Source organism: Oncorhynchus gorbuscha, linkage group LG05, assembly GCF_021184085.1.
Source record: "Oncorhynchus gorbuscha isolate QuinsamMale2020 ecotype Even-year linkage group LG05, OgorEven_v1.0, whole genome shotgun sequence".
Lineage (NCBI taxonomy): Eukaryota > Metazoa > Chordata > Actinopteri > Salmoniformes > Salmonidae > Oncorhynchus > Oncorhynchus gorbuscha.
In genome coordinates this window covers 68974215-68987653 of record NC_060177.1, presented here as the reverse complement: position 1 = coordinate 68987653, position 13439 = coordinate 68974215, and the positions used below count along the sequence as shown (strand labels likewise).

Sequence of the window (13439 nt, the reverse complement as noted above, 5' to 3'; positions counted from 1 at the left end):
GAGAGAGACAGTAACCTATTCTACCAGAGAGAGAGAGAGGTAGTAACCTATTCTACCAGAGAGAGAGAGAGAGAGAGAGAGAGAGAGAGAGAGAGAGAGAGAGAGAGAGAGAGAGAGAGAGAGAGAGAGAGAGAGAGAGAGAGAGAGAGGTAGTAACATATTCTACCAGAGAGAGAGAGAGACAGTAACATATTCTACCAGAGAGAGAGAGAGAGACAGTAACATATTCTACCGGAGAGAGAGAGGTGTAGTAACATATTCTACCAGAGAGAGAGAGAGAGAGAGAAGTAACATATTCTACCAGAGAGAGAGAGGTGTAGTAACATATTCTACCAGAGAGAAAGAGAGAGAGAGAGAGAGAGAGAGAGTAACATATTCTACCGGAGAGAGAGAGGTGTAGTAACATATTCTACCAGAGAGAAAGAGAGAGAGAGAGAGACAGTAACATATTCTACCGGAGAGAGAGAGATGTAGTAACATATTCTACCAGAGAGAGAGAGAGAGAGAAAACATATTCTGCCAGAGAGAGAGAGAGAGAACATATTCTACCAGAGAGAGAGAGAGAGTAACATATTCTACCAGAGAGAGAGAGTAACATATTCTCTACCAGAGAGAGAGAGAGTAACATATTCTACCAGAGAGAGAGAGTTAAGTAACATATTCTACCAGAGAGAGATTGAGAGAGAGAGAGGTGTAGTAACATATTCTACCAGAGAGAGAGAGAGAGGTAGTAACATATTCTACCAGGGAGAGAGAGGTGTAGTAACATATTCTACCAGAGAGAGAGAGAGAGAGAGAGAGAAAACATATTCTGCCAGAGAGAGAGAGAGAGAGAGAGAGTAACATATTCTACCAGAGAGAGAGAGGTGTAGTAACATATTCTACCAGAGAGAGAGAGAGAGAGAAAACATATTCTGCCAGAGAGAGAGAGAGAGAGAGTAACATATTCTACCAGAGAGAAAGAGAGAGAGAGGTAGTAACATATTCTACCAGAGAAGAGAGAGAGAGAGAGAGAGAGAGAGAGAGAGAGAGAGTAACCTATTCTACCAGAGAGAGAGAGAGGTAGTAACCTATTCTACCAGAGAGAGAGAGAGGTAGTAACCTATTCTACCAGAGAGAGAGAGAGAGAGAGAGAGAGAGAGAGAGAGAGAGAGAGAGAGAGAGAGAGAGAGAGAGAGAGAGAGAGAGAGAGAGAGGTGTAGTAACATATTCAACCAGAGACAGAGAGGTGTAGTAACATATTCTACCAGAGAGAGAGAGGTAAGTAACATATTCTACCAGAGGGAGAGAGAGAGAGTTAAGTAACATATTCTACCAGAGAGAGAGAGAGACAGAGGTAGTAACATATTCTACCAGAGAAAGAGAGAGAGAGAGAGAGAGAACAGTATTCTACCAGAGAGAGAGAGAGAGGTGTAAACATATTCTACCAGAGAGAGAGAGAGAGATTCTACCAGAGAGAGAGAGAGAGAGAGAGAGAGAGAGAGAGAGAGAGAGAGGTGTAGTAACATATTCAACCAGAGAGAGAGAGGTGTAGTAACATATTCTACCAGAGAGAGAGAGGTAAGTAACATATTCTACCAGAGGGAGAGAGAGAGAGGTAAGTAACATATTCTACCAGAGAGAGAGAGAGACAGAGGTAGTAACATATTCTACCAGAGAGAGAAGAGAGAGAGAGAGAGAGAGAGAGAGAGAGAGAGAGAGAGAGAGAGAGAGAGAGAGAGAGAGAGAGAGAGAGAGAGGCAGTAACCTATTCTACCAGAGAGAGAGAGAGTAGTAACCTATTCTACCAGAGAGAGAGAGAGAGAGAGAGAGAGAGAGAGAGAGAGAGAGAGAGAGAGAGAGACAGTAACATATTCTACCAGAGAAAGCGAGAGAGAGAGAGGTAGTAACCTATTCTACCAGAGAAAGAGAGAGAGAGAGAGAGAGAGAGAGAGAGAGAGAGAGAGAGAGAGAGAGAGAGAGAGAGAGAGAGAGAGAGAGAGAGGTAGTAACATATTCTACCAGAGAGAGAGAGAGAGAGAGTAACATATTCTACCAGAGAGAGAGAGAGAGAGAGAGAGGTGTAGTAACATATTCTACCAGAGAGAGAGAGAGAGAGGTGTAGTAACATATTCTACCAGAGAGAGAGAGAGAGAGAGAGAGAGTAGTAACATATTCTACCAGAGAGAGAGAGAGAGGTGTAGTAACATATTCTACCAGAGAGAGAGAGAGAGAGAGAGAGAGGTGTAGTAACATATTATACCAGAGAGAGAGAGAGAGGTGTAGTAACATATTCTACCAGAGAGAGAGAGAGAGGTGTAGTAACATATTCTACCAGAGAGAGAGAGGTCTAGTAACATATTCTACCAGAGAGAGAGAGAGAGGTGTAGTAACATATTCTACCAGAGAGAGAGAGGTGTAGTAACATATTCTACCAGAGAGAGAGAGGTAAGTAACATATTCTACCAGAGAGAGAGAGAGAGAGAGAGAGAGAGAGAGAGAGAGAGAGAGAGAGAGAGAGAGAGAGAGAGACAGAGGTAGTAACCTACATTGTAAATACAACCTAGATTTGTGTTTATGTATTGTTCCTTTTGAACATTAGTTATTTGCACATCATTGCAACACGGTATGTATTCATTATATGACATTTGAAACTTCTTTATTATTTTGGAACTTTTGTAAGTGTAATGTTTATTGTACATTTTTTGTTGTTTATTTCACTTTTGTTTATTATCTATTTCACTTGCTTTGGCAATGTTAACATATGTTTCCCATGCCACTAAAGCTCTTAGGGATGGTGCCAGGAAACCTGGAGGCAACCTGGCACCAACCCTACGGTGAAGCATGGTGGTGGCAGCATCATGCTGTGGAGATGTTTTTCAGTGTCAGGGACTGGGAGACTAGTCAGGATCAAGGGAAAGATGAATGGAGAAAAGTACAGAAAGATCCTTGATGAAAACCTGCTCCAGAGCACTCAGGACCTCCGACTGGGGAGAAGGTTCCCCTTCCAACAGGACAACGACCCTAAGCACACAGCCAAGACAGCGCAGGAGTGTCTTCGGGACAAGTCTCTGAATGTCCTTGAGTGGCCCAGCCAGAGCACGGACTTGAACCAAATTGAACATCTCTGGAGAAACCTGAAAATAGCTGTGCAGCGACGCTCCCCATCCAACCTGACAGAGCTTGAGAGGATATGCAGAGAAGAATATATATACCAAGCTTGTAGCTTCATACCCAAGAAGACTCAAGGCTGTAATTGCCAAATTGCCAAAAGGTACTTCAACAAAGTACTGAGTAAAGGGTCTGAATACTTATGTAAATGTGATATTTCCGGGGGGATTTGCAAACATTTCTAAAAACCCGTTTTTGCTTCGTCATTATGGGGTAATGTGGGTAGACTGGTGAGGATTTTTTTAAATACATTTTTGAATAAGGCTGTAACGTAACAAAATGTGGAAAAAGTCAAGGGGTCTGAATACTTTCTGAATGCACTGTACAATACAGAAAGGCACAATTTATAGTCCATTATATACACATGTTTTGGGGAAGGGGGATTGGGGGGGAAGTGTTTAAAGTGTGCAGTACTTAGCAAAGATAATAAGAGGGAGAGACGGAGGAGAGAGATTGGGGAGAAGTGAGAGAGAAAGAGAGAGCACGAGAGAGAGGAAAAGACAGGGGAGAGAGCTGTTCAGAGCGTGGCGAATTCCCTCTCACACATCTGGCCTGGGGAAACAGTGCTTGCTGTGTGTGTGTGTGTGTGTGTGTGTGTGTGTGTGTGTGTGTGTGTGTGTGTGTGTGTGTGTGTGTGTGTGTGTGTGTGTGTGTGTGTGTGTGTGTGTGTGTGTGTGTGTGTGTGTGTGTGTGTGTGTGTGTGTGTGTGTGTGTGTGTGTGTGTGTGTGTGTGTGTGTGTGTGTGTGTGTGTGTGTGTGTGTGTGTGTGTGTGTGTGTGTGTGTGTGTGTGTGTGTGTGTGTGTGTGTGTCTGACTGACTGTGGGAAAGAACGTTCCACAGCGTTCCGGTTAATTCAACACACAGACGGACTCTCTCTGTCCGCTCCCAGCTCTGCCTGTCTGTGACTGGATAGATTCAAGGCCGCTCTGGGCTTTATCCCTGTCTGTCATTGGGTGTTTAACATCAAACTCCTCACTTCCTGCTGTTGGCTTCACAGTAGACTCACAGGCTTCCAAGTGGTCAATATGTGTGCAGTAGACTCGACAGACCAGGTAGGGGTTTGGGAAGTCAATGGGAGAGTTGAAAATGTATTCCTTAGTTGTTCATTTTCTCAAAATCTAAAATGCACGACCTAGATTTGAGTCAAACCTTTTATATTTTTGTCCAAAACAACTTAATATTGTGTCAGTTCTGCATGACACAACAACCATTAGGGCGATGACATGTTGCTGAGCATAAGCTTAGCTAGACAACGTCGACATGACATCACCTACAAGCGTGATTGTATATTTGTATCGTAGAAGCAGTTTCTGGACTTTTCGTATATTCTCTTTGGTTGACTCGCTTCTGAGAGACAGAACAGAAACTTAGGCAACCCTAGGCAACCTGACTGTACAGTTTAGTTATTTAGCAGACACTCTTATCCACAGCAACATACAATTAGTCCCTTCATCTTAAGATAGATCACAGTTATTGTAAGTACACTTTTTCCCCAATAAAGTAGCTACCAGCAAAGTCTGGTAAGGGGAGTGTTATTTTAAAGTCTTTGAAGAGGTAGGGTTTTAGATGTTTTCAGGAAGATGGGCCGGGACTCTGCTGTCCTAGATTCAGAGGGAAGCTGGTTCCACCATTGGGGTGCCAGGACAGAGAAGAGCAGCAGCTGGCACAGCACAGAGCAGCACGTCTTGCTTTTCATTGTAATCAGAGGGCTAATATTAATACTATGCCTGCCAGTCTCTCTTGGCTAAGAGCTGAAGAGAGACTGACTGCATCACTTCTTGTTTTTATAAGAAACAATGTGTTGGAAATTCCAAATTGTTTGCATAGTCAACTTACACACAGCACTGACACACACCAGACATGCTACCAGGGATATTTTCACAGTCCCCAGGTCCAGAACAAATTCAAGGAAACATACATTGTTATACAGAGCCATGAGCGCATGAAACTCCCTTCCATCTTATAAAGCACAAGTGAACCACAAACCTGGTTTCAAAAAACAAATAAAGCAACACCTCACGGCACAACGCCTCTTCCCATGTGACATACTTGTTGTGTGTATGTACTGACATGTATGTGGAACTGATAGATGCACACACACACTACATGTTCATGTTTTTAAAATGTATGTAAAGTATTTTGTTTGTAATGTATTTTTGGTTATATGTTGGACCCCAGTAAGACTAGCTGTCATCGTGGGGATGCTAATAAATCAAATCAAAAAAGCTTGGACTGGGATGCGTGGGAGCTGCCCTCCTGTAGGGGTGGGAGGGCCAAAAGACCAGAGGTGGCAGGACGGAGTGCTCGGGCCGGGTTGCAGGGTTTGAGCATAGCTTGAAGGTATTTTGTTATTTTATTAGGATCCCCATTAGCTGTTGCAAAAGCAGCAGCTACTCTTCCTGGAGTCCACACAAAACATGAACCTGCAGGAGCGGCTCACTGCTTTGATGACATCATACAGCACATTAACAGACAATAACAGCTCAAAGACAGAACTACATGTGGGGGGGGCGGTTCTTCTTGCTGCTCCATAGGCAAGTACCATGGTCTTGTAGTGGATGTGAGCTTGTGGCATGTGCGGAGGAGTGGGTTGACATTGGAGAATTTGGGAAGGTTGTAAACCAGGCGGGTTGCAGCGTTCTGGACAATTTGCAGGGGTTTGATGGCACACGTGGGGAGCCCAGCCAACAGCGAGTTGCAGTGGTCAAGACAGGAGAGGACAAGTTCCTGGATTAGGACCTGCGCCACTTCCTGTGTGAGGTAGGGTCGTACTCTATGGATGTTGTAGAGCATGAACCTGCAGGAGCGGCTCACTGCTTTGATGTTGGCAGAGAACGACAGGGTGTTGTCCAGGGTCATGCGGCTCACACCAAGGTTCTTTACACTTTGGGAGGGGGACTCCGTGGAGTTGTCAGCCGTGATGGAGAGGTCTTTGAGCGGGCAGGCCTTCCCCAGGTGGAAGAGCAGAACCGTCTTGTCGAGGATGAGGTGGTGGGCCGACATCCAAGCTGAGATATATGACAGGCACACAGAGATGTGTGTCGCCACCTGGGTGTCAGAAGGGAGGAAGAAGGAAAGTAGTTGAGTGTCATCCGCATAGAAATGATAGTAGAGTCCATGTGAGGATATGACAGAGCTGAGTGACTTGGAGTATAGAGAGAAGAGAAGAGGGCCTAGAACTGAGCCCTGGGGAACACCAGTAGTGAGAGTACGTGGTGCAGATACAGATCCTCTCCACGTCACCTGGTAGGAGTGACCTGCCAGGTAGGGTGCAATCCAAGAGGGTGCAAAGCCTGAAACGCCCAGCCCTGAGAGGGTGGAGAGGAGGATCTGATAGTTCATGGTGTCGAAGGCAGTAGATATATCTAGGAGGATGAGAACAGAGGAGAGAGAGTCAGCTTTGGCAGTACGGTGAGAACCTGTGACACAAAGAAGAGCAGTCTCGGTTGAGTGACCCGTCTGGAAGCTTGACTGGTTAGGGTCAAGAAGATTGATCTGAGAGAGATAGTGAGACAGTTGGTCAGACACAGCACATCAGCCTCTGAACTAGTAGGCCTTCATAATACACAGTGTACAAAACATTAAGAACACCTGCTCTTTCCATGACAGACTGACCAGGTGAATCCAGGTGAAAGCTATGATCCCTTATTGATGTCACTTGTTAAATCCACTTCAATAAGTGTATATGAAGAGGAGACAGGTTAAAGAAGGATTAACACAAGTTACCAGCCCCCCTAACACACACACAAACAAGCACACACACACACGCACACAAACACAACTGTATTCTACAGCCAGAGAGAACCGCTAGAAGACAACCATTGACACACACCATTCTGAAGACTTCTGCAGTGAATGACACAAGTTCTCTCTTCACAAGGTAAAGCACCTTGAGCACTTGGAAAAGCAGTCTCTAGGCAATCCATTACTTTTACCATCCATTTCTGTCCACAAATCAATATTTGTTTGGAGAATAGAAGCAATATGGCCACCAATTCAATATTAGGAAGGTGTTCCTAATGTTTGGTATAGTCAGTGTATAGGCTAATACTAATAACAGGACCAGCGATCTGTCATTCAGTCAGCTTTATCAGACCACAAGACCCTAAGGACCATAACACACACACAAACCTGATTATCTACTCACACCACACCAACCAACCACACACGCATAATCAACCACATAAAATATAGATTTGGGGAGATTTGTAGTGAATATCAAGATGATGGAGATGTTTCATATGGTGAAGCGTTCGGAATGTTACAGACAGATATGTAGTTTATAGTGCTGAAGGGACCTTGTTTTTTATGAACTATATATTTCTATGAGCAGTCTATTCTATAATGTTGGCCTCCTGATGCTCCAGGATGTCTCTCTGTTATCCCTCTAATCAAGCAGCCCTTCATGTCTATGGCTCCCCTCTCTGAACACCAGATTGATGAAAACCAGCCCACATTGTATAAATGCTAAATAGCACCTGAGAGATGACAATGAGCCAAAACAAAGACTCAAGTCCCATGGAAGTGTTGTACAGTGTGTCGCGGCGCCATCTAGGATACAAATAGGGTACTGCAGCTGGAGGAAAATATCAGTCCATTATGTTTTTTAAGCTCTATAAGTTACCTGTGGAAGCTATCCATCACACACAAACGCACGCGCACACACACACACACACACACACACACACACACACACACACACACACACACACACACACACACACACACACACACACACACACACACACACACACACACACACACAAGCTGCTTACCATCACATATGTCACACAGCCAGCACGCGGGAACTCACAGACTCACAGACACTCTAAGGCGGAGACACGTGCTGAGCACTCATAAACACAGACAAGCATGTATGATGCAAAGTAGTGCACACTCTCAGACACACACACCTAGTCAACAAGGCATAGCCTGACTCAAACTGGAATTAAAGGTTCTCACGGCTGGGATGTTAACAAACATAAACTCTCTCTCACACACACACACACACAGACACACAGTCAGTGCATATCTGGCTTCTTTTGGACAGCCACTTGCTGAACCACAGAATGTTAAATAAACCAGCAGAGGAATTTCACTAAGTCAACACAGCCTGGGGATGAGTGCTCAGTGTGTGTGTGTGTGTGTGTGTGTGTGTGTGTGTGTGTGTGTGTGTGTGTGTGTGTGTGTGTGTGTGTGTGTGTGTGTGTGTGTGTGTGTGTGTGTGTGTGTGTGTGTGTGTGTGTGTGTGTGTGTGTGTGTGTGTGTGTGTGTGTGTGTGTGTGTGTGTGTGTGTGTGTGTGTGTGTGTGGAACTGAGAACAGAAATGTGCCTGTAGGGCAGTGAGGTAAACACACACACAAGCTCTGTTTAGATTCTACCTCTCTCACACTTTATTTCTCTCTCTCTCTCTCTCTCTCTCTCTCTCTCTCTCTCTCTCTCTCTCTCTCTCTCTCTCTCTCTCTCTCTCTCTCTCTATCTCAATTCAATTCAATTCAATTCAAGGGCTTTATTGGCATGGGAAACATGTGTTAACATTGCCTAAGCAAGTGAGGTAGACAACATACAAAGTGAATATATAAAGTGAAAAACAACAAACATTAACAGTGAACATTACACATACAGAAGTTTCAAAACAATAAAGACATTACAAATGTCATATTATATATATACATGGTTTTAGCAATGTACAAATGGTTAAAGGACACAAGATAAAATAAATAAGCATAAATATGGGTTGTATTTACAATGGTGTTTGTTCTTCATTCTCGTGGCAAAAGGTCACAAATCTTGCTGCTGTGATGGCACACTGTGGAATTTCACCCAGTAGATATGGGAGTTTTTCAAAATTGGATTTGTTTTCGAATTCTTTGCGGATCTGTGTAATCTGAGGGAAATATGTCTCTCTAATATGGTCATACATTGGGCAGGAGGTTGGGAAGTGCAGCTCAGTTTGCACCTCATTTTGTGGGCAGTGAGCACATAGCCTGTCTTCTCTTGAGAGCCATGTCTGCCTACGGCGGCCTTTCTCAATAGCAAGGCTATGCTCACTGAGTCTGTACATAGTCAAAGCTTTCCTTCATCTTGGGTCAGTCACAGTGGTCAGGTATTCTGCTGCTGTGTACTCTCTGTGTAGGGCCAAATAGCATTCTAGTTTGCTCTGTTTTTTGTTAATTCTTTCCAATGTCTCAAGTAATTATATTTTTGTTTTCTCATGATTTGGTTGGATCTAATTGTGCTGCTGTCCTGGGGCTCTGTGGGGTGTGTTTGTGTTTGTGAACAGAGCCCTAGGACCAGCTTGCTTAATGGACTCTTCTCCAAGTTCATCTCTCTGTAGGTGATGGCTTTGTTATGGAAGGTTTGGGAATCGCTTCCTTTTAGGTGGTTATAGAATTTAACGGCTCTTTTCTGGATTTTGATAATTAGTGGGTATCGGCCTAATTCTGCTCTGCATGCATTATTTTGTGTTCTACGTTGTACACGGAGGATATTTTTGCAGAATTCTGCGTGCAGAGTCTCAATTTGGTGTTTGTCCCATTTTGTGAAGTCTTGGTTGGTGAGCGGACCCCAGACCTAACAACCATAAAGGGCAATGGGCTCTATGACTGATTCAAGTATTTTTAGCCAAATCCTAATTGGTATGTTGAAATTTATGTTCCTTTTGATGGCATAGAATGCCCTTCTTGCCTTGTCTCTCAGATCGTTCACAGCTTTGTGGAAGTTACCTGTGGTGCTGATGTTTAGGCCAAGGTATGTATAGTTTTTTTGTGTGCTCTCGGGGCAACAGTGTCTAGGTGGAATTTGTATTTGTGGTCCTGGTGACTGGACCTTTTTTGGAACACCATTATTTTGGTTTTACTGAGATATACTGTCAGGGCCCAGGTCTGACAGAATCTGTGCATAAGATCTAGGTGCTGCTGTAGGCCCTCCTTGGTTGGTGACAGAAGCACCAGATCATCAGCAAACAACAGACATTTGACTTCGGATTCTAGCAGGGGGATGCCGGGTGCTGCAGACTTTTCTAGTGCCCGCGCCAATTCGTTGATATATATGTTGAAGAGGGTGGGGCTTAAGCTGCATCCCTGTCTAACCCCACGACGTTGTGTGAAGAAATGTGTGTTTTTTGCCAATTTTAACCGCACACTTGTTGTTTGTGTACATGGATTTTATAATGTCGTATGTTTTACCCCCAACACCACTTTCCATCAGTTTATATAGCAGACCCTCATGCCAAATTGAGTCAAAGGCTTTTTTGAAATCAACAAAGCATGAGAAGACTTTGCCTTTGTTTTGGTTTGTTTGGTTGTCAATTAGGGTGTGCAGGGTGAATACATGGTCTGTTGTACGGTAATTTGGTAAAAAGCCAATTTGACATTTGCTCAGTACATTGTTTTCATTAAGGAAATGTACGAGTCTGCTGTTAATGATAAAGGATTTTCCCAAGGTTACTGTTGACACATATTCCACGGTAGTTATTGGGGTCAAATTTGTCTCCACTTTTGTGGATTGGGGTGATCAGTCCTTGGTTCCAAATATTGGGGAAGATGCCAGAGCTAAGTATGATGTTAAAGAGTTTTAGTATAGCCAATTGGAATTTGTTGTCTGTATATTTGATCATTTCATTGAGGATACCATCAACACCACAGGCTTTTTTGGGTTGGAGGGTTTTTATTTTGTCCTGTAACTCATTCAATGTAATTGGAGAATCCAGTGGGTTCTTGTAGTCTTTAATAGTTGATTCTAAGATCTGTATTTGATCATGTATATGTTTTTGCTCTTTATTCTTTGTTATAGAGCCAAAAAGATTGGAGAAGTGGTTTACCCATACATCTCCATTTTGGATAGATAGTTCTTCGTGTTGTTGTTTGTTTAGTGTTTTCCAAATTTCCCAGATGTGGTTAGAGTCTATGGATTCTTCAATTGCATTGAGCTGATTTCTGACATGCTGTTCCTTCTTTTTCCGTAGTGTATTTCTGTATTGTTTTAGTGATTCACCATAGTGAAGGCGTAGACTCAGGTTTTCCCGGGTCTCTATGTTTCTGGTTGGACAGGTTTCTCAATTCCTTTCTTAGATTTTTGCATTCTTCATCAAACCATTTGTCATTATTGTTAATTTTCTTCGGTTTTCTATTTGAGATTTTTAGATTTGATAGGGAAGCTGAGAGGTCAAATATACTGTTAAGATTTTCTACTGCCAAGTTTACACCTTCACTATTACAGTGGAACGTTTTACCCAGGAAATGTCCTAAAAGGGATTGAATTTGTTGTTGCCTAATTGTTTTTTGGTAGGTTTCCAAACTGCTTTCCTTCCATCTATAGCATTTCTTAATATTACTCAGTTCCTTTGGCTTTGATGCCTCATGATTGAGTATTGTTCTGTTTAAGTAGACTGTGATTTTGCTGTGGTCTGATAGGGGTGTCAGTGGGCTGACTGTGAACGCTCTGAGAGACTCTGGGTTGAGGTCAGTGATAAAGTAGTCTACAGTACTACTGCCAAGAGATGAGCTATAGGTGTACCTACCATAGGAGTCCCCTCGAAGCCTACCGTTGACTATGTACATACCCAGCGTGCGACAGAGCTGCAGGAGTTGTGACCTGTTTTTGTTGGTTATGTTGTCATAGTTGTGCCTAGGGGGGCATATGTGGGAGGGAATGCTGTCACCTCCATGCAGGTGTTTGTCCCCCTGTGTGCTGAGGGTGTCAGGTTCTTGTCCGGTTCTGGCATTTAGGTTGCCACAGAGTAGTACATGTCCCTGGGCCTGGAAATGATTGATTTCCCCCTCCAGGATGGAGAAGCTGTCTTCATTAAAATATGGATATTCTAGTGGGGGGATATAGGTAGCACACAGGAGGACATTTTTCTCTGTTAGGATAATTTCCTTTTGAATTTCTAGCCAAATGTAGAATGTTCCTGTTTTGATTAATTTAATGGAGTGAGTTAGGTCTGCTCTATACCAAATTAGCATTCCCCCTGAGTCCCTTCCCTGTTTCACACCTGGTAGTTTGGTGGATGGGACCACCAGCTCTCTGTAACCTAGAGGGCAACCAGTGGGTCCGTCTCCTCTATACCAGGTTTCTTGCAGGATGACAATGTCTGTATTACCGATTTCTTTGGTGAAGTCCAGGTTTCTGTTCTTTAGGCCAAAGGCAGATGACCTCAGGACTTGGATATTCCAGGATGATATAGTGAAGGCTTTTTGTTCCATAGAGTGTCCAATGTTGTTGGACACTCTCTCTCACACACACACACTCACTCACTCACAAACACACACACACAAACATGACTGCCTCTGTTTAGATCCTACCTGCCCATGGAATGCTCAGAATCCCACGGCCATGGCAACAGAACACCCCGCCTGTAAATCTCTGTTTAACACCCTCACACACCCTCACACCCTCACACACACACACACACACACACACACACACACACACACACACACACACACACACACACACACACACACACACACACACACACACACACACACACACACACACACACACACACACACACACAAGCACACACACACACACACACACACACACACACACACACACACACACACACACACACACACACACACACACACACACACACACACACACACACACACACGCACACACACACAAGCACAAATGAGTGATTTTAGAATGGAATGTGTGTTAATGCCCAGCGAAAACTGTTTCACAGCCCAATGTGCTGAATTAAATATTGAGTGTTTCACTGTACGTATTCACCATGGAGAGGTCATAATAAATAGAAAAACAACCTTTTAAGTCCGAAGTTAGGGCCGATCAAAAGTATACTGAGCAACACTGCCCTAACTTCACCGATATAGCCTATGCTAGCTAGACTGCTGTGAGATTCAAAGCCCTGCAGTGCACACCCTGGGTTCCCAGGACCATGATATATTGATATTTATGCATATTTATTCAGAGACTGAAAAAGCCAAAAGTGGTGCTTTGTGCCACAGACAGACTTGATTTGTGCCCGTGGTGATTAGCGACACTTACTAACTTTGAGCACTAGATGGCGGTAGATAGCAACGAATGCTGTGGCAAAAAAAACAGTGACGTCTGTAGCGTCAACAGATTGTCTGAGAAAAAGAAACAATACAACACATTCTCACAACTTATTTACAGACGAGTAACTGCATTTATTCGAACATGAATGGCAATCTATGAATATGAAATTATATTGAAAGCTGTTCGCCTTGTTTTTATGTCGTTTGTGTACAATATATAAAATAACAACTTTAACCACTAGCAGGACGTGACGTAATAT

At 43.5% G+C, this 13439-nt stretch overlaps 1 pseudogene; it reads right to left on the bottom strand.

The window, feature by feature from the left end:
- Positions 1 to 6493, bottom strand: part of LOC124034920 — a 31069-nt pseudogene extending 24576 nt beyond the window's left edge.
- Positions 6494 to 13439: the final 6946 nt, after the last annotated feature.